Here is a 23,158-nt window from a genome sequence, read left to right on the forward strand (position 1 = left end):
TAATAAGGATGTTATTCAGCATGCTTTTATATTTATCGATAATTTTCATTCTTTTGCAGTAATGTTGTTTATTTAATAACATATTTTTTTGTATTTGATGAAAATAATTATTTTTCATAATTTAATTATTAAACTATCTTTTCACATGAAATTTTTTCAGAAAATGTACAAGTTTTTAGGAAAAGGAGAAATTAAAATATAGAACAGAAATAATGCATCGAGAGCAGGACGGAAAAAAGGAATTGCTTATATGCTATAACTGATGTTTGCTGGTCGAATCTAACAAAACGTAATTTGATGTGTCAGCAAATAATTAGCTGCGCGCCACAATAAACTTTTTCTATGCGAGAGGAACATCAGGTAACCTTAAGTAAGTACTTTTAAGGCCAGGTGCAACTCGTCAAATGTAAACAAATATGAAAATGTACGTAATTATTGACAAATTTGCGTCTGCCTTTTTTTAATATAAAATAAAAAATGGTCTTTCTCAATGTGAAAATGGAAAATTCATATATAAAACTACAGCCTGACACCGTATTTGACTAATAATATGAATAATATTAATAATTATAATAAAATGAAAATTACACTGAAACAACAATTTTCTCAAGCTTACGAAAAAATAACCATTTGAGTATATCTGAGGCACAGACGTTGAGAACCTAGGTGGGAGAAATAGTGTGGAAAGGGGTAAAAGACCTAGTCTCTGTCCTCTGGTGGGGGTATAATTTCAGAATTTTACCGTTTCCAAGATGTGATCGTCCAATCGCTCAACTCTTTCTCCCACCTAGGTTCACAACGTCCGTGCCTTAGATATACTCAAATGGTTTTTTTCGTAACCTTGAGAAAATGTCTAATTCAATTTCATTTTCATTTTATTATAATTATTAATATTATTCATATTATTAGTCAAATACGGTGTCAGGCTGTAGTTTTATATATGAATTTTCCATTTCCACATAGAAAAAGAACAATTTTTATTTTCTATTTAAAAAAAGGCTGTCGCAAATTTGTCAATAATTACGTACATTTTCATGTTTGTTTACATTTGACGAGTTGCACCTGGCCTTAAACAATGCGATTATATTTATAAAATATATTAAATTTTAGGTTATAATCTTCCGAAAAACCTAACTCTCCAATTTCCCCGTCCGACACAATTTTTGACCCACAAAAAAATCCAACATTTTCGGAAACTAGGACCCAAAAAAAATACCCGTGTCTGGCCGTTTTGCTAGATCAAGTCGTTTGCGGGTTTTAGGGGTGAAAACAACCCCTAAATGAAAAGTGACAAGATATCTTTTAAAAATTATTAATATTTTATAAAACTTGTTATCTGGGGGTTTTCGGGGTCGCTGATTATTAATCTGATGTCAGATTTTTAAAATTAAAAATGTCGATCAAATTTTTAAAAAGTTATTAATTTTTTATGAAACTTGGAATTTTTAGGGTCGCTGATGACGAATCTGATGTCAGATTTTCAAAATTTTTAAAATGGCGGATATAAAATAAAAAATTCAAGTACGAGTTACACTCGCTTACCATAGGGTTCCGTTCACGATGATTTAAATTTAAATATTTAAATATAATATTTTAAAGGGGTTGGCTATATTTTATGTGAAATCTCTACATGAAATTAAATACGTGTACCAAGTTGCAGCTTCTTAGCTCCAAAACTGTAAAAGTTAAAGCGCGGAAGGATACGTTTTTTCCGAAATTTCGAGTTTTTGGAATACATATAACAATATTCAATTCAATTCCAATCGAGTTCGCTATAATTTTCCTTTAATCTACTCGCAAAAATACGTATGTATTCCAAATTTGAGCCCAATCGGTTAAAATGGCTAGATTTTAAAGGGGGGGGGGGGGTGCAGGATTTTTTGGACGGACATGAGTGAAACCATAAGGGTTCCGTTTTGGTTCATTGCGCGAACGGAACCCTAAAAATGGATAACTTTTTAAATTTTTGACCGCCATATTTGATCCGCCATTTTGAATTTTAAAAATCTGACATCAGATTAATAATGAGCGACCCCGAAAACCCCCAGATAACAAGTTTTATAAAATATTAATAATTTTTAAAAGATATATCTTGTCACTTTTCATTTAGGGGTTGCTTTTACATATCTAAAAACCACAAACAACTTGATCTATAGCAAAAGGGCCAGACACGGGTATTTTTTCTTGGGTCCTAGTTTTCAAAAATGTTGGATTTTTTTGTGGGTCAAATAAAAATAAAAATACATATATTTAAATTAAAAATCTAGGAACTATGTATACTTTGGTATGTAATTAGTAGCGTGCGTTGATTACATGCGGGGTAGACCTGTTGCGTATAATATTCTATTATTAACTCTTTAATTTCATATTGACACACTGCAAGTTCATAATGTAAGATCTCACTGCAAGCTTACATGTGAACTTTAAGTTTAAATAAGTATAATAACAATGGATTTTTTAACAATATGTTACATTTTTTGTCAAATATTGATATATCTATTGTAAATGGTATATATTTAGACCCAAGGATTGATTCAAAGTTGAAAGAACATATTTCTTCAATAATTATCACCAAAGGGAAAAGATTTCTTTGATTTAAAGAAATCAATTTCTTTGACTTGTTTTCTTTTATTCAAAATAAAATTTTATTTAAACCCAAAAAAGCTTCTAACATTGATATAGGGTCAAAGAAACATTTATTTGAATTAAGTAAAAAATTTATTTGAAAAGAAGATAATATGTTTTTGAATCAAATATAATTTGTTTGAAACAAATAAATTTTCTTTGTATCAAAGAAAAATTTGTCAAAGAAATCTTTTTTCTGGATGTAGGTATACTTGTGCACTAATTTAGGTTGAATTAAAAGCTCTCAAAGAACTATAATTCATTTTGAAACTTAAATATTTTCAAAACTTTTCTTTCTTTTAAACAGCCTTACACCGAGAAGAAAGATTTCTTTGTTTCAAATAAATCAATTTGTTTGACAAATTTTTATTTGATACAAAGAAAATTTATTTGTTTTAAAAAAATTATCTTCGTTTCAAAGAAATTTGTTATTTAATTCAAATAAATGTTTCTTTGACCCTATATCAATGTTAGAGAATGTCTTCGATTTAATGCACAAATTTCTTTCATTCAAAGAAAATTTTTTTGAATCACAGAAATTTTCTTTGAAACTAAGAAGTTTTTTTTGTGTCAAAGATAATTTTATTTTGAATGAAAGAAAACAAGTCAAAGAAATCTTTTCTCTGGGTGTAAATAGGGTTTGAAAAATTATTTTTAAGAAGAATTTTCCAGAAAAAGATATTTTTAAAAATATTATTTACACGAATTTAGAAAAATTTTAGGGTTCTTAAAATTTGTGCACAGAGAAAAAGGGTTGGATAATACAAACAATTCTTTGGACTCTAAAATGCGATTCATTAATGAAATGGGTTATATTTCTTGGACAGCGCAACTAACTCGTCAGATGTTGTAACTCTGTGATATAGATACTTTTCTGAATGGAATGTAATTATTATTCAATCTCCCTCCAAATAACTATTTTAATATTTCAATATTTTCGGTATACGAGAAAAATCTTTATAAGATCTTTGAGAAAACTTTCGAAAATTCATCTCAACAACCATATTCTATTTTGAAATAATACTTGCACGGCGCTTAATCATCAGTTTCCAAATATTTCTACCCTCATAACGTTTTGTTCACAAAATATTTGAAAGTATAGGGTTGTAAAAATTTCCATCGTAAAATTTTTGAATTAGTCTGCTTATGTAATATACGATTCTTAATGTTTTCTTTAAAGGTCCATAAAATTTTTTTACGTAAACGAACAAACTTCCACTGACCTACTGACAAGACGTGTTTTTCATTTTATTATTTTTGCTCATATTTTGGTCAATGCTGTTGAGACTATATATTTTATGAAAAGAATTTAAGCTACTTCCCCTGGTGTGTTTGACTTGTCTGAAATTACCTTCGATGCGCGTTTTGTAAGCTAAAAGTAGAACCCGTTAAAAAAGATTCCTCGAAACTTATAAGTCGTAACTACACATTTATGGCAAGAGAAATCTTCACAGCATCCGTGTATCTATTAGAGAATTGAAGGGGAAAAATGCCATAGACCAGGCTTCTTGGTTCAATCTTTGAATTCCATACCTGCTCTTTATAGCACGTGCTTCTTTGAGACTATACATTCGTATATGTGCGGTCATCTTTTATTTTCTTAGTTAAAAAGAATTTTCTATTTTTTTCGTGATTCGCCATATAAGTAAATTTGTAAATAAAGGGAATCAATATTAAAAAATACAGTAGTTTTTCATTTTTAAAATAGTCATAAAATGTCGGAATGTAAAAATGATGGGGTTATTGTATACATAGATTTCTTTTGATGCCACACTTTTTATGTAGACAAACAATTCTTGAGTTTTTGTTACTTTATGTATTTCGTGGTTTTTAAAGTTTTCTCATTTGCTTTGAAAATCGAATATTTTTAAAGTTATAAAATTTTATGAACTTGAAGTTTTTGAATAAGCGCTACTGTTATTAGATTTTAGAAATATTTCAGAAAATGCGTATTCCTCAAGTTCTCAACATTCCCAACTAATAACTTATTTTCTCTTTCTTGAAATTCAAAATTTTATTGTGAAATAATTAAAGTCAATATTTAAATAATTTACAAAATAAATATAAATTTATCTTTAATCTCCGATTTTGAATGAAATTATGGAAAGCGTGACACCCTCTGCGCACTTGATTTTTTTGAAAAATAAATCAAATTGATAATGTTTTCTTCTATTAGAAATGAGACAAACATTAATGACGTACACTTTTTTATACATATAAAAAAACAGTCGACCTTCTCATATATCTGCTAACTGACGTAGCATATTTTGATCAAAGAATGACATGATGGATTTTTCTTTTCTCCCCATTATATATTTGACAACCAATTGATAAATTGAAAAATGAAGAGTGCAGAAGGTATTTACATTAGTTTAATGATTATATAAACGCAAAGAGAGCATTTAAAACGTTAAAAATAGCATGCTATTCATTGAGAAAACTGTACATTTCATTAATAAATAAATGTAATAATTAGATTTAGTGATGCTAATTAATAACTAAATTTTTTTTATTTATTATTAAAACACTGAATTAAATACATCATTTGAAATTATAATTTTGTTATATTGGAATTATTTAATATTATTGCCTTAACTTGTTTTAATGCAAATGCTTCTAAAACGTGATATAAAGTTGAGAATAAATTTTTGACTTCGAAAATTGTTTTTTGTAAATAATTTAAATCTTGTTCACGTAATGACCTTATTTGAACATATGTACATACATAAATCTTGAAAACTTACAATAATTTGTAAAGTTTTGAATCAGAAACTTTTTAAAAAACTTTATTTCAACATCGGGTCGCTAATGATTATGATGTCTGTTTAAAAAATTGTTTGTCGTTCGATAAAGAAATAAGTATACTAATAGAATATTTTAAATATAACGGTTCAGTGTTTCGTAAAAATTTACTGTGAACGACTTTTGTAACTTGTAAATATTTTGTGGAAATGCTTCATTTCTGGAAATGTTCTTGTAATTTAATATTTGTTCGTTAAATGAAAGCATTTGCTGACATAACGGCCCATGATAAGAGAGAAAACTTGTACTAAAAGTATGTTGTTAGTTGGAAATTTCACAAAACTATTTACATGTATGTAAAGTTAATTAGAATGTTTGCAAGCAATATCCTAAAAATTGAAAACAACTTTTAATTGATTTTTAATTCTTGATTATTTGTCAATAATCAAGAATTTTCCAAGTCGTTATTATATATATATATATATATATATATATATATATATATGATATTATCGATATTTTCATGTTAAATACTTTAATTAAATTAAGTTTCAATTTTTTCTTAGTTTCTTCTAGAATTTCTAAAAAAAGTTAATCTTTAGTGATAATTTTTAGTGAAAAAAAGTCAAGTATTTAACATGAAAATATCGGTAATAGGTATTATAAAAAAATTGAGGTACCATCATACCTTTTATTAAAATTGTCTTATAAATAGAAACAGTTTTGTTTCTTGATAAAATGGTTTTGATTGTATGTACGTTTAGTATATAAGACCAAGGATACTTGGCCTTGAGAAGTCATCCATTGACGAATACTGTTGATAATTCGGTGACACCATGTTTCAATAATGCTCCCTTATATTTCAACAAGGGCTCGAGGTCTTTGCGATTATATGCGAGGAAAATATGGATATTTCTTCTTCTCGCGTGTCCTCGCGTGCCAGCGGGTCGTATTGCCCTCGAAGAATCTTCGTTACGAATCTTGAACACTGTCTTCCTTTCGAGATAATAACTAAAGTCGATTCGTTGGTCCTCTGTTGTAAATCAAACGTTCATAGGCACTATAGTCAACCATAGTGGGCACCAGTGTTGACTGAATATGCGCGTCCAAAATTGCTCTGACTTTTCCCTCGATGCCCTCGCTCATTGTCATCCGTTATGACTTGTTGACGAAATTCATTGTTCAATGCAGTTAATGCGTTTATTAGTTTATAGCCAAGAATAGATTTCCTGTCGCATGGACGCAATAAACAACCACGCGACCCCTATAATTTGTAACTGTTGGCTTTTTTCCAAAATCTCTCAAAGAAAACTTAACTCGTCGATATTCATGTTGCAAACTTTTCAAAAGGTCAAATTAGCAATTTCAAAGGGTTTGTCCTTCAGACTGTTTACTGCAATTTCATGCATTTGGACGACTTATGACAGCATTGTTGTTGCAACTTTTGCATGAAATTCGACTAAAAGGAGTGTATTTGTTAAATATTTTCAAAGAAATTGGAGCAAATTAATTTCTAAAGTTTTGTTCTTTCTACATTAACATATAATAATCAGAATATTTTGTGCCCTTCTCGAATCTTTCAGATAAATATGTATGCCTCTGACTTTCTAAATTTGCTGAATTTCAACTATTTAATTCTTTACTAATAAACATTCGCTAATTCAAAGAATTGGAATTTAGCGACTGATTTGACTTTTTCTATGATTCATATTTAGAGAGTACGCTTTCAAGAAAAAATGTTGGTTATACACAATAAGAGTAATCGGGAAAGAATTTAGACTAAATTCCATTTGCCGTGGTTGAAACATAACTTTAAGAATTGCACAATACGCATGACAAAGACCGTTTTCCATGAAACAGTTACGAAATTCGGGCGTGTAACACCCGCACCTCAGGACGTCCTGTCGTTTCCGGAGAAGGATTTTTTCTGAAATCTCTGAAATTCCAAGGACGCATCCTGCAGTCAACCTGACACTATTTGCCAAACAATGCTTAGGCCAGTGACTACTAAGTGGCAATGTTACGCGTTTTCGAAAAACTCCTGCCGAGAAGCCTCATAACCATTTTGCACCCAAAAACCCACTCATCGTTCTGTAACTTCCTTCAGAATTCACATTCTGCACTTTATCTGTCCTAATTTGAGTCATTATCCGAACGCATTCCAACACCGGAAAGTCGTTTTCTTCTTTTATTGTATCCAGAAAAATTTAGACCATTTCGGTGTAGTGTCGGATTTCCATGAGCGTTAAACTTTGATTTTTATGAAAAAGTACTTGTTTTCAAAACATTTGGAATTAAACGCATTTATTATCGGCAAATTGCATATTAATTACTAATGAATTTTATGCTTACAAGTTTGTGTGACGTCAAACGTGCTAGAATTGACATTTGCTCCATGACGTCATTTATGGAGAAACCCCACCAGGAAAAAAGGTTGCAATAATAGAAAGATATTATTGAGGAAGGACACATTTGTCCTTAACATGTGTTGTTGGGACAAACATTGGACGTTTTTTCGATTTTTAAAGAAAAGAAGATCCGGAAGAGAACCTTGCCTTATTCCCGTTAAATGAAGATAAATCACAAACGAAGGGAAAGATGCAGTGGTCTGCCAAACTCTCAACGACAACCCAACAGTACCCCATGATACAACGTAATTGTTTTATGGTCCCCTACAAACAGATTTTTTGTTTAATAAAACATATGTCTCCCCTATGTAAAATAAGTTGTAAAACGTACAATATCAACAGACATTTATTTTATGTATCGCATCTTTTTTCAGAAGAATCGAAAAAATCATCGTATCAAAAATTTACTAATGGCGCAGTACTGGTGCAGTACTGACAAGTATTGGCGCAGTACTGGCAACCAGTATTGGTACCAGAGTTGGCGTAACTTTGGGATGTGTGAAATTTTTAGTAACCCAACACAAATTAAATATTAATTAAATTTGTCAACTAACTAATTAATATTTTATTATATATAAAATCGAAAACACCAAGAGTTTTTATTTTTTATTAAGTATAATATATATTGCAAATTATTATTTAAAAAAATCAAAAAATAAATATAAAAATATGTTTTTTCGCCATTGACATGAAAAAGTGTCTTTTTTGTGCCTGTTTTGGGCAGATAAAGTAGCACTTTTTAAGGCAGTTTGGGCCAACTGCCTAAAAAAGACTTTTTTAGGCAGCAAACTGCCGTATAAAGTCTTTTTTAGGCAGTAAACTGCCCTATAAAGTCTTTTTTAGGCAGTTGTTAATTTTTGCATAATTTTTTTTTTTGCTTTTATTTTATTTATCAATTTTTATTATTTTTTTTCTTTAAAATTGTTTCACTTTTTCATAACAATGGCGAAAAAAATAGCGTATGTGGCTCGCACGTAGTAATTTTTAGGTTCGGATGATTTCAATACTCGCTGTCTGTGCGACTTCGGTTCGACTCGGCTCGCTTTCGGCTCGACTCGACTCGCCTTCGGCTCGTCTTCATCTCACCTACAGCTCGCCTTCGTCTCACCTACGTCGCACTAACGACAGCTCGTACTGAAAATTACATCCTCACCTAAAAAGTACTACTTTACGTGCTTGCCACATAATATACTATTATTATAAAACCAAAGTTTTTATAATATATAAAAACAGTTCAGTAAAAATAAAAATGTTTATAAAATAATTATAATGTATATAAGTATACATTTAGCTATTTAATTATTTTATTATTCATTTTAATTATTTGCATCAAAATAAATTTTTGAAAAACTTTTTTAAGAAAAATTTTTAACAAGTGTTGTCAAGAAAATTTTTTTAAATTTTTATTTTAAAAATTATTAATTTTTTTATAAAAAATTTTATTTATTTTTAGTTTCATCGTTTAAAATTTTTATTGGTTTATTGCATATCTGAAAACAATAAAAAAACTTGCAAAATTTTTTGGAATTAGTCTCAGGAAACTTTTTGTTTAAATAATTTTACCCACAAAAAAGCAAAATAAAATACGTTTTAATTTTCAAAAATAAAATCAAAGTGAAAAAATTTTTATAAACAAAATATTTAAACAAAAAGATTCATCAGGTTCACTCTAGAACTTTTTGTAAACTAGTATTAATCAAAAAGAAAATCTATTTGTGCCAGTACTGGCTCATACAATGAAAATACCAGTACTGGTTCAGTACAGACTGCCCAGCCTCGGTAGCCAATACTGAACCAGTACTGCGCCAGTAGTTAATTCTGGTATAATACTGAAATTTTTGGTTGGGTATATATGTTTGCGCCAAATTACATGTCAAGTACATAATAAACATGTTTATGTCCTTTTATCGCAATTAGATAACATTTTATACGTTTTCCTAGGATACCATAATTTATGAGAGTTGAAAAATTATGTCTGCAACATATACCAAAAGAGACCTAAGTTGACAAATCAATTGTAGAGAAATAAAAAAATACCAGCCAACAAAGGGAATCCGAAAATCGGAAGTGTCACAAATATTCAATAACAAATAAAAAAATAAATTACAGCTTTAATTGACATAACAACTTATTGTTCAACATATGTTTACTCCGCAAGTCACATTTTGTGATGTGAGAATCACAGACTTATTCGATTTCTGGGTCGGCCCCAACAAATATTTGTAAACTCGTCTTGGGAACATTTCAATTCATCGAATGATGGGGCATATTGGCTCTTTTTTGAGAAAAACATTTCGTTCGCCCCGCCCTGTCCACGCTCTGTCAGATTTTCCTGAAAACGCTATATCGAACGTCTTTATGAAAATAGTCGGTATTGATGTTGATTTGTAGAATTGTACAAGTATACATACATATATATATACGCGTCGTATACATACTGGAAGGTGGCCAGATGCCGCTAATTTCGCTGATTTGCCGTGACGAGCCGCTTAAAAGAAGGCATTGCCTTTTCCCATTGGGTAACTTCAAATGTAAGCCATGGCAAATTTTAGCTTGAATTTCGGCATTCAAGGAATTCGTCACTCTCTGTGGGGGTGCCCTAGCCGATAATCTATTTATTGCGTGCATAATCGTTTTTGACGACTCCATTCTAATATATGAATCTTTGCAATCCGCGCACTCACCCGCATTTTCAAAGAAAGCGCTTTCATCGAATAATAGTGCAAAACAATTCCCGAAGTATGAAAGCATTTATTTGATTCGCCCTTGTGTTATTGGACAATGAAAATATCGGAAAAAGTGAGTCACATGGAAAGAAGTGCTATCGTGATATTTGCCATAAACATTTGATTAAGGACATCCGACTGTTGTGATTTAAATATTCTTCGTACGTTTTCTCGTACCATTGCCTAATTGCAAAGCTTACAGTGTATACTACACTTTGCAGAAAAAAGAGTCTCTTGTTACAAAGTACAAGAGGTGTTACACAAAATAATTTTTTTTTTATTTCATCATTTTGGTCACCTTAATTTTTGACCATTTAAGAATTTTTATTTTTGGGACGCATATGATTATTCCATAAAAATAATTGGTTAGGATTTTTTAATTAAAGAATTTTATTAGATATAATTACTTTTTTTGACGAATTTTCATTTTTCGAATTAACATTTAATAGAATTTCTTTTTAAACGAATTTTTATTTAACCAAATTTTTAGGTACCGAATTTTTTTTCACAGAATTTCTTTTTACCCAACTTTTTATTCAAGAGAATTTTAATTTAACCGAATTTTAATTTCGCATAATTCTCATTCAACAGAATTTTAAGTGATACGAATTTTTAAATGTAAAAATTTTTCATTCGCCGAATCTTCACTTGTTTGAATTTTTATTTACAAGAGTTTTTATTTGATATAATTCTTAAAATGACGAATTTTTATTTGTCTGAAATTTCAAAAACCGAATATACAAGCAACGGAAAGATTTCGGCACGATTTTAGAAATTGCAGAGATCACAGAGTATCACCTATTCACCTTTTTTCACCTATTTTGAAATTTGGTATTTATTTTACCTATTTCGATGATTTGTCACCTTTTTACCTTTTTTCAGTTACTGAAGGAATTTTTTTTAGTAATTATTTTTTTGTATTTAAATATCGCGCTTTTGCTTTGAATTGGAGAATAATACCAATCTCAGCCAGTAAATTGCGCGATTGAACCATTTACAAGTGACAAATAAATTGTTAATAAACCTTAAATTACATGTTTATTAATCTTTAACAATAACTTTTTTGTCACCTATTTTTGAAAAAATTGTACCTTTTCACCTTTTTTGATGACAAAAGGTACTGTGATCCCTGAAATTGACCAATCAGAATAATTATCAAGAAAGAATTAAAATAAAAATTCTAAATTATGTTTTTTATGGGATAATAATGCGCTCTTTCTTTTTTAAAAATTTTAAAACCCATGCGAGAGATTCTAAAGAATATCTATTTTTGATCATTCTCTTCAAAATTTCAGCTTAATCTATAGATTAAACACGTAGAAACAGTAAACATAAAGATTCGTAGCACAGAAAATTAAAAGGCATTAAAATAAGCTGCAACGCTTATTATTTTAATCCAATTTTGCTTATTTTAATACATTTTGGTATTAAAATAAGCAAAATTGGATTAAAATAAGAAGCGTTGCAGCTTATTTTAATGCCTTTTAATTTTCTGTGAGTTTTTAATTAGTCAAGAAATTCGCATTATTGCACTTGCGTCACATTCTGCAGATACACCTTGCCACACATTATTAGATTTGTTATTCTTGTGACTTTTCATATTTCGCTGAAAATATTCCCCGGTGACGGTAATTTGCATTCTTCTTGCGGTATACTGCGTGAAGAGGCTTATTCTCATCCTCTGATTCCTTGTGTGATTGGTCGTCACGATAGGCGTGGTGGGTCGCCATTGTCAGTATTATGTTTCTTGCTTGCAAACGATTCGAGATTAATGCACTTTAAGCCACAGGAAACAATGTGTAAGAATATAGTAATGTACGAGTTGCCGATTCCCTCGGGACCAATATTCCGCCAAGATTGCAAGAGAATCTATTTACAAAACACGTCGAGGGCGGTTCGGCTTTTTGTACTTGAGTCCTTAATGATTCGACGACTGGTGCTAAGAAACATGCCGACACCATGAGATGGAGAAACTCTTAAAATGGCATAACAACTGTGTGGTCAGAGATAATAGCATACAAGATTTTCACAAATGTCATCCTCATGATGACATTACCACCGAGGAAGAAAACTTTTCTTTCCTTATTCCGTTACTAAAACTTATTTCTCTCAGAAGTCACAAAAACTGTCAGTTTTTGGTAATTAGTAAATATATATATATGAAAATGAAATTTTTTTTTCATATTTTCGGTGATAAAATACTACTGTTGCGTAATTTTGATGAATAAACAAACATTTTTTTAAATAACGTTAATTTGTTATCGGGCATATTAATATATGTACATGGAATTAGTATATGTTAATGTATATATATATGCTATGGTGCTGCTACTAACTGGCATTAAAGCAGTTCGTTAAGAAAAACATAAAAAGATGAATTTATCATTATATGTTCTTTTAACTAAGTGGGTTCATTTTAATTCGTGTTTACTATCCTTTCACTCAATCTTGTCGATTATTGAGAATTCTGACTCTTAAATATAAACTACTGGATATTCCGTTGCTTATTAGTGTCATGTTTTTAGAATTTTTATCATTCAAGTTGGCCAACTATGTTAGAAGCGTTATATTAATAAAGAGAAGGCCACCCAAAAGAGGAATACCTCAAAGGTGGAAATGAACACATCCATGACGAGAGCAGTCTATCTTCTCCTCTTCTTTCGCACATACTCTCATCCTTCTCTAATCTTCAAAAAGTTTATACCTCTACCTGCCGAGCTGTAACGTCAGCTGTCTTCTAATTGAATTATCTAGTTTCCAATTCGACGCGGAGATTTCATCCAAAAGCTCCGACGAAAAGTCATGATGGCTAAATATTGTCGACCCTCGACCGACAACGGGGCGGAGCCGCTTATTTGTGAGATCTTTTGTTTGTCGTTGCATTTTTATGCTCTCGTAAGCAGATGCTGTATGTATAAATATCATATATTTAGAAAAAATTTCTTAGAAAACTTTTCAATTCTTATTCTTAATAAGAATATCTTATCCACTTAAGTTCATAATACTTAACGGTGTGTTAAATCTCATAAATAAATATATTCACGAAAATATGTATAACTTTTTTATTTTAAATATGTGATATTTTGTCAAATTTAGTCAGTACATAAATAGGCTTGTGAAATGTCATTTGAAAAGAAATTTTTTGCACTGCAATAAACCACCACATACAATTGTGACAAATGGTAATTCTATGTATGTATAATGTGGAGCATTTTTCTGTAGATCATCAATTTTTGGAAAAGAATAGCCAGTAATGTCAATGATCACCCATTGCGAGTTAGCAAAAGGTGCCGAAAATGGTGAAAAGCAAGTCGGTTGTAAATTTGTGATCTTCATTGCGTCACGGTTAGATGCAGGGCACATTTCTAGTCCCTGGAAATGTAGTGGCACAAGTTTTCCGAAGCTTAATAGGAACAATAGCGCACTACCTCGTGGGTGACCGATTTCCCAAAAAAGACCAGTAACAGAGTATCTAGAATCCGAGTCACGATTGAGTGACACGCGTAACGATTCGATAATGTCACGTTGTAAAACACTAATGTCTGATCATGAGACGATCTCACTCGAAAAAGTCCTTATTGTCGACCTATTGTCAATTTAGGATACCGGATCTAATTCGGCGACGACCTCCCAGATGAAGAAAATCTATCGTTAACTTTTTCTAAAAACTCATACCCGCTCGTTTTCAAAATTGATTTCGTTTTACATTCCTCGATGCCTTTTTCGTTTTCAACAGAAAATCATTTTTTTTTAAATTGTGGGCGTTTACCTATAATACACATTTCTTGTCCTCTTAAATTAGCTATTTGTTCCGTAAATGAAAACCTTTTTAATTGGCAAATGATTTATATTAAGGGCACTAAACTGTAAGGTAACTTGATTTCATATAGATTTATTTCTCTTAAAATACTTGATAGGTGATCAGATGAAATTGTGCGGAGAGTTTAAAAATATAGTTTATTGAAATATTATTTGTAAAAAAATGTGTTTTTAAAAAATCACATATTTATACAGCCTTTTTTCAAATGTTCACCTTACAGTTGTTTAAAAAATACGTAAGAGGATAAATCGTAAAAAACATTATTTTCGTATACATATAATTATAGAAGTAATCGCTCTTATATATGATGTATTCCACGCCAAAGCTTAAGTCCAACTGCAATTGCATCTCCGATTTTTTTGAGATTTTTTTTTCTTGTAGTACTAATTGAGACTAGCTTCCATGAATTTTTTCAAATTTTTTTAGCAAGCCGTTTTCGAGTTACGGAATTTTGAAAATTGGAGAATTTTCATGACTTTTCATTTTTGAATGCTCATAACTTCCTTAAAAATGCATCAATTGAGCGTCTCGATGCAATAATCGGTCGAGCGTTCGGCTGAACGCGTTAAAGCCAGTCAGACGGGTCAAAAAGTAAAAAAAAAGAAAATGAAAATTTTGATTTTAAAAAAATACTACCATGCAGGAAATGAAGAGACGCATCTTTTTTTCCTTTGAGATTTTTTTATAGGACGAAAATTTCATTTAATAAATCCAAAAAACTGAAAATTTTTTTGTCACTATTTCCATTATATTTTTAAACATAAATCATCCTAACTTCCACAAATATTTATGAAATCGATTAAAATTTGGTATACAAACGCATTTGGGTCTAGAGATAACGATAAATTAATAAAAAAATTTATAATCATTAATTATTCAATAAATTATTATTATTATTATTAATGACGTGTCGATAATCACGATTTCTTACCTTCGCCGCACGGAGAGAAAGGCGTAGTAGATCTTACTACTATCTCAGTTAAATCTACTAAACAGTATCGTTCATTTTGGATGGACTAAACATTCAGTTAAATGAACGATACTGTTTAGTAAAAAAATTTATACGATTATCGATAGAAAAAAATTTACCGACTCTGACTACGCTGTTTAGTAGAATCTAGACTAAACGTGTTTAGTAGAATAGACTAAATCTCTTCTCTCCGTATAGTCTGTGAGGAACTTTCCAGTTGAAAGAACTTCCAGTGAGACATTTGTTTATTAATATATAAAGAAGTTTTTTGGAAATTTTCGAGTCAATTCATTCACAACTTTCAAAAATATAAGTGGCAATACTCAAAAATTTGATTTTTATTTTGAAAACCATATAAAAGTCCCAAAATTTATGGTTTTTTTCGTTTATTGGGTAAAATATGTAAAATTAAAAAAAAACTTTAAAACAAAAGTTATAGATCTTATTAAGCGCATCAAAATACATAAAAGTACGTATAAAAAAAAATATATATTTTTAAAAAATAAAATTTTTTTAAAAAATTCCGAAAATATTGTAAAAATCGTTTGCCCGTTATCGGGCTAGGCTTAAAAGTTTCGTACAAAGAAAGTAGTTTTTTTGAAAATTTTTTGAAAAAAACCGATCAGTATATGTCAAATGAGAAAAATGACTTTCTATCATTAAAACTAAAAAATTTGATAGTAATATCGTTTAAAAAAAAATGTCGATTTTTTTGTTGAAAAGTACGTTTAAAAACACACATTTTGAAAAAAAGACTTTTAAAATTGATGCATTTTTAAGAAAGTTATGTGCAATTGAAAATGAAAAGTCATGAAAATTCTCCAATTATAATTTTCAAAGTTCCAGAACTCGAAAACGGCTTGCTAAAAAAATTTGAAAAAATTCATGGAAGCTAGTCTCAATTAGTACTAAAAGAAAAAAAAATCTCAAAAAAATCGGAGATGCAATTGCAGATGGACTTATGCTTTGGCGTGGAATACATCATATGTATATTCCATATGCTTCAAAAATCTGGAAATCGGCAAGATGTGGGAAATTTTTTGTAAGGCAATTAAGTTTTGTGACATGTTTCGTTACTGTCAATCAGAAATCGATGCTTCTTGGAAAGTATTATATTATTTTGTTCAGAGAGAATATTACATTTTTAAAAAAGTGGATCTTGTGACGTACAAACAATAAATTTGAAAGCATTAAATTTCATACAAAAAATTGAAAACAATAGTTATTCATTTATTCTATTGATAGATCAATATTGAAACGTAATCGTTGATTGGCACCGATTGAACCTATAAAATTGAAAGCAAATATCTTCAGGTGTGAAAGGCACCAGTGTCACTCGATCCCCTCAATCTCCTTTCGAGGTTGAATGCACTAAAAGAAGGGTTGAATTCGGTGGATCGCAGATCCCATCATCTCATTTTCTTTCCGGAAATCTTTTTCTTAAGCTCGTTTCAAACGCATGTATAGTGCGCACTCACTTTGAGGTGTCAGAGGGTGGGTGCGTAAGAACCATGAGGTATTTAGACATTAACGCAAGGAGAAAAAGGAGGGTGGTGTCGAACGCGCCCCAAAGTTGCCGCGGTACGGCTGGTATGGCCATTTATTATTGCCTCTGTGTAGACACAATGCCAGCATTGACAATTTGCTTCACACACGACGCCGCGCACCGCGACGCTCCGCCCACGATCCAACTACAGACGCGAATGCCGACAAAACTCGTCATACAGCACATTCACGCTTCCTATGTTATGCCACCAAATTTATTTCATTGCTCGGAAAACGCTCGTGAAAAGTCGTACCTGCTCTCTTTTTCACCTAAAGAAACTCAATAATAAACCCGGAAAAGGCGTCGCGCCATCATCTCATAACCACTAGCATTCTGTTGGCTCAATATTTTTATGGTTGAATTCAGGAATTATGTAGAAGCAGCAAACACATGACACAAATATACTAATTCAAGTCAAATCTGAAATTTTACAATAATTTCAAATCGAATGTGTCATGGATGTGGTTTTATGAAATTTCTGCGCTTGTTTGGATTATTTTAATGAAAATATGTATTTAAAAAGAGTAAAACGTACATTACCGCAAGTTTATGACACTTGGTGTATTACAACTAGGAAGAAGGTGAAAATTTGAAGATTAAGTATAAATAACTTATTCGCCTTTATACGGAAGAAACCTGATGACTATAAAGGAGACGTTATTCTGCACTTGCAATACTTCTGATTTATGTTTTTGTAAACAATAAAATTATAGGAAATACCATTTATTGTATGTTCTTTGAGGTGGCTATGAATCCGATTTTAGTTTTCTACAATTCTAAATGGCGAAAGATTTTTAAAGAATGAAATATGATTCGATTAAAATTTGCCGCACTCACTTTTTTACGGGTTCATTATATGACATAAATTTATTAAATTGAAAAATAGCCGATTCACTATGCTAATCTGATTAATTCTAAAAAAATCATTTGTCACTTTTTTAAAATTTTATAATATTTATTACCTTAACATAATTTTTTTTAAGAATTACACCTTGGTGGTCCATTAAGGTTGGGAAAATTTAGTTGCAACATTCAGAAAAGTTTGTGTATAGTTGTTTAAATGGCTGTACGAGAGGAAAAGTTTGACGCTAAACTTTACGGAAACTTTTAGTGCAATTTGCATCTTTACTTTTGGTGCGCATTAGATTTCTACAATAGTTCCGGTTGCGAAATAGTTTTTTAAAATATTTTACGCAGGGGTCACAAGAGTGTGTTACAAATTTATTATACAAATTTTTTTTCCTTTAGTTATAAACTTTTGTTTTACATATATATATATATATATATATATATATATATATATATATATATATATATATAGTATTTAATGTCTCAAGTTTCACCGTCAATCTTTATTCTTCATACGTAAGAATATTTAAACATTTTTCCATAAAAAATGAACTAGCGCGACCTTTAAAAAAAGACTAAAAGTGCGGTTAAAAAAGACAAATAGAATGTCTTTTTTCTATAATCTTATAATAATATTTTGAGATGTGTTACAAAAATTTTGAAGTTTCATTTTTTTAGGCACGTACTCTAATTCTTATTCATGGGCTATACTACTGGCAGAACGGTTTTCTTACGATACATAATCTTAAGAGCATATATATATATATATATATATATATAATCCATTTGATTTGTCAAAGAAATATAGATTGTAGTGAAGTGGTGCCACTTTAGATTCTATATTTCCCCCCTCGAAATTATAGATGTCTAAGAAATCTAAGCTCTTCTCATTATCAACTTGTTAGGCAAAAGATATCATGTTTACCCAGTGGCTGTTGGTCGACTGGGTCTCGCTGTCTAGCTAGCAGGTCCTTTTTTAGTGTACTCACATGGTGGGCCTATATGTCGGCACTTTTCATCTCTATCGGCATCTTTGCTAAGCCGACTGTCCTTATACATATACGTTGAACTTATAAGATTGGTTCTCAGGGTCCTCCCACTGCTTTCCTCTGTGGGATGTTCTGCTTTCATCTCTACTTCATTTATAATAAATTGGAACGACTCTGTTTAGCTGAAAGTCAAAGATTATTCTAATGCCATTTCAAAATCCCTTTCTTAACGGCCTGTTTTCTAAACATTCCCAGAAATCATCTATTATGACTATATATTGTGTATAAATAAATATCATTATTTATAATGTAGAGAAAAGACACTCTTTCTCTGAAGCGAATTTCTTATTCCGTTCTTCGAGCTTTTTTCTAATACATTTTCCTTACGAATTTTAGGACAGGTGAAACAAATAGATAGAGTTTTTGGGAAAGATTTAGCATAAATTTTATTAAGCTGCAATAGGGTAATTGGCATAAATTTTGCATCTCGATCGTGTTTTCATGCGTAAAGAATCGTTCCTTGTGAGTTGACATATAGTTGATCCCTTTTTCGGCTATGAAAATGTCGGATCTGGTGCGCAAAACGATTTCTCGAGGAGAAGTAATTTGGATTTATCGAGTTGATCGCAGCGCCAGCGTTTGTGTGTGGGGACCAGGTGTGAATTCGACGAGCCCAAAACTAATGGAGCCACAAATCAATGGAACGATGGGCCATCATTATTTTCGCCAACACAACGTGTTTACCACACACTATATATCTGATAGAAGAACGGACCGAGCAACGACGAAGGGGAGACACTGATCCACCTCTCATCCCTTACGCTCGATCTATTGTATTGTATGATGCGTGCGGAGCACCAAACTTTATTTGTCGGTTCAAGTTTTGGTTTCTCGTTATATAATTGAATGGCTACTAATCTTTGCATATGTATTTCATCAGAGATATTCAATTATCAAGGTGTTCATCTTCTGTAACTTATTTTGGAACTGAATTATTTTTTAAAGAATCGTGTAAAAGGAGTTTTGTCCTCCAAATATGGAATTATACTTTACACTATAAGTATGTACCGGGAAAATACAGCAGCTGATCATTTTTCTAATCCAGTCTATAAAAATTGTGTTGTCACAGACATATAAAATGCAGTGGAATGTGAGTGAGACGTTTGTCATTGAGCACGCGCGGTGTTGGTTCGTCCTTTCAGAGTAAATACATATAAAAAGGGATAAAAGAAGCTGACGAGCAAACGAATGGAGGAGCGAATGAGTATCAGTAGAGAGTTATTATTCTCGAGTCCGGTAAAAGTCGAAATGGTGTGTGTTTGAGTCAGTGCCGCATCCCAAATGACAAATGCGAGGCGCGTCGGCACGGTCAAATATCCCCTGTGATCTGTCAGTGCCCAATGGCCGCAGGACCACGCTTTTCGTTAGAACTCTGTGTATAGGTGTGTCCTCTTATACACAGATAGGTTCTACATTATTACTATTAGCTGTGACCGCACGGATATGGCTTTATTACCAACTGAAACCTATGGAGACATATAGAGACCGACACATGATTAATGACTCGTTCACGAATTGGTCCAGCTAGGAAAAGATTTGAGCCACCTAAAAGTTAGTTCAAAATAAACGCATGCTTTCTCTTTCGCAACCGTTATCATTTTTAAAAAAGACAGTTTACAAAATTGACGCCTGATTATTAGTAATGCAAAGGCAGTTATGACTTTTCCCTTGCATTTGTTACCATCGCAATAGAACGACACTTGTTCGATTTGTAACTTGTTCTTCCGAGGTTTGAAGCCATCGCCAATAGAGAACGCTTTCTCGGCTCGTTCCATTACATTGCTTTGTCGACGTGTTGTCACCAATTGTCGCGCGCTGCGCCCTGCGAGTTTACACACAACAGGGTGACGCGCAGTCCATGCGATTCTATTGTCGGCGAAGCCGGTTTCTTCCTGTTGTCTCCATACGGTTTTTCCCTCCCTCGATGGCGAGAACGAGACGCCATTATGCAGCTGTATACCGAATCAGATGCTGACTCCGCGAGATGTCTCCATCAGATCGCAGAATCTAGATCTCCCTTCTCTTTCTTCCTTTCGGTTGGCGTGCGTTCGCATTTTATTACCGATCCTGAACAAGGCGCAAGCACAAGTGCGTTCAGAGCAAATCTGTTATCAATTTGTATTCATATTTACATACCTTGCAAGCCAACCCTCTTCAATTTCTTTTTCATTTATTTCTGCCCGATGCGATGTTATCTCGTTCGTAAATAGTTTTGGCATAGATCGTTTTATTTTTCCTAATTTTATATATTTATTTATAATTTATATTTCTCTTTTGAAACAAGATTAGTTTTATAACTAGGGCGTTGGAAGTATTAGATTACTTAGAACGACGACGGCGTCAAGGTTTATTCAAAAAAGGTGGCAATGGTATCCAACGACATTGAGGTATCACGTGACGCTATTGTACTCCTAACTGCGAACGACATCCTACAGGATACGTCATGAGATCCTGCAGGACTAATTTACCAGGCCTACTCTATCTTGTAGCATTGGATGACGACATTGATGGATACATTGTTGCTCCCATTGTGCTTATTGTGACACGAAAATCGAGATGCATGTCTTTATTGTTTGCTTGTTTGTGGCTTTCCCTAAAAAACTCGGGAAACATCACTTCTATTATGAAGAAACCTCTCGCGAAAGTACAATTCAATATCTCCGAATAACATGGATCAAAATTGAATTTTTTTCTTCAAATCAGATAAAACTAAAATAGTGCGACTTTGAAAAAATGAAATAATCGAAATAGTAAGAATGAAATATTTCAATTTTCGTTAAGTTGAAAACGAAAAAGTATTTTAACAACCATTTACTGTTTTGATGACATGATCCTCCTTTGGATGTATAACTGTCGCGCGTTGCGTGAGAAATAAAATGGAATTAAAATGTATATATACATTGTTGAGTCTCGAGTGCAGGTAATTTGAGTCGACGCGCCCACCATCATAGGTGTCCAAAGACGATACGAATACATCTATTACTTTTCTAATGTATCTTTTGTGATTCTATAAAATCGAAACTGTATTCAAGAGGTCCTGAGAATTAGCTCGAGAGTATCCTGACACCTCAGTCACTCGACCGCGGTAATCCTGGATGGAGATAATCTACAATGAATGGCGCAACGGTGCAAATTTCAATTGAGAATGCTCCATTTAGCATCTAATACTGTCTGGCCGAACCTCCCTTTTGTAATCAAAATCACCCCTGTGCAATTGTGTGAATCAAATCGCGAATGTGTCAGAACTTATTTAATTCATGAAAACAACCTCAATATACATATATATATATATATACATTTAAATGATATATGTATACACTATTCACTTTTCGTCATACTCTAAAAGTAGAATTAAACCAACTTTATAATTTTCAATTTCTATAATTGGTCAAAACTTATTAATATGAAAAATAAAAATTTTGAATAAAATTATTATTCTAAAATATGGATATATGAGAAAATGGTAAAAATATATATAGATATAACATTTTTGATTGAATAGCCCATATATTCCATTAGTTTTTTTCCCATTCCTTGTTTTTTAACTTTGTAGCTATATCTCTTTTCAGCTTTAAATTTTCATCAATATGTGAATTCAATTCAGATCATTTTTTCTTTTTAGATATAGATGTCTTGTTGAAGATAATATATAGTTTCTCTGCGAAATCTGATATCCTTTTGCCAGTATAAGAATAGAAAGAAAAATATAAACCTGGCTTCTGGTTCTTGTTGTATTTGCTCAATTTACAGTTACATAATTCCATAATGAAGGGCGTCTTTTTGTAGCGAGATGTTGCAAACATGGAGGACACAATAGGTCGCGAGTGAATTGACATGTACAATAAGCGTAAGTAAAGTTTGAGTGTCATATTACTCTGAAATTATTCATTTCTTCAAATCCACTTACATACAACTGATGAGAGATCATATATATATATATATATATATATTTATAAACTAAGCGGCTTTCACAAATCAAATATTTAAAATTATCAATTCGACAAATTATTAGATCCACTAATGTGAATTTTCAAGTTTTTAGTTTTACGTCACAAATGTTTATTATATAATATTATAATTATAATAATATCGCACGAATAAACGATAAAAAAAGTTTTTAAATGTTTTTATATACACATTAGATAAGTTATTGAAATGCTTATTTCAATGAAAATTGAAGAAAAATCTTCAGTACGAACAGAAAGAATGAATGAATACGAAGATTATGAATTGTAGATTCTGAAAATTTGTTCTTGTCGGGAAATGTTAAACTTTTCTTTGATGATGAATTCAATTCCACTACTGTTTTCTTTAAAAATCATCCGCATCGTACCCAGGAGGATTCGCAAGGTAGTGAAAAAAATATCATAAGCCCAAAAATTGATTCCGAATCAGTCGACATATTTCCAAGACCCATGAGTGG

The 23,158-nt window shown here is 31.5% G+C and overlaps 1 long non-coding RNA gene across 1 annotated transcript in view; it reads left to right on the plus strand.

The window, feature by feature from the left end:
- LOC127290416 (uncharacterized) overlaps window positions 1-22,496 on the plus strand; it is a 31,551-nt gene extending 9,055 nt beyond the window's left edge. The window contains exons 2-3 of the long non-coding RNA XR_007844337.1: window positions 161-370; window positions 22,358-22,496. This is a non-coding gene — a long non-coding RNA (uncharacterized LOC127290416). The remainder of the gene's footprint in view (window positions 1-160; window positions 371-22,357) is intronic.
- The last annotated feature ends 662 nt before the right edge of the window (window positions 22,497-23,158 follow it).

Source organism: Leptopilina boulardi, unplaced genomic scaffold (assembly GCF_019393585.1).
Source record: "Leptopilina boulardi isolate dan_hultmark-lab unplaced genomic scaffold, ZJU_Lbou_2.1 LbouV2_64, whole genome shotgun sequence".
In the NCBI taxonomy this organism is placed as follows: Eukaryota; Metazoa; Arthropoda; class Insecta; order Hymenoptera; family Figitidae; genus Leptopilina; species Leptopilina boulardi.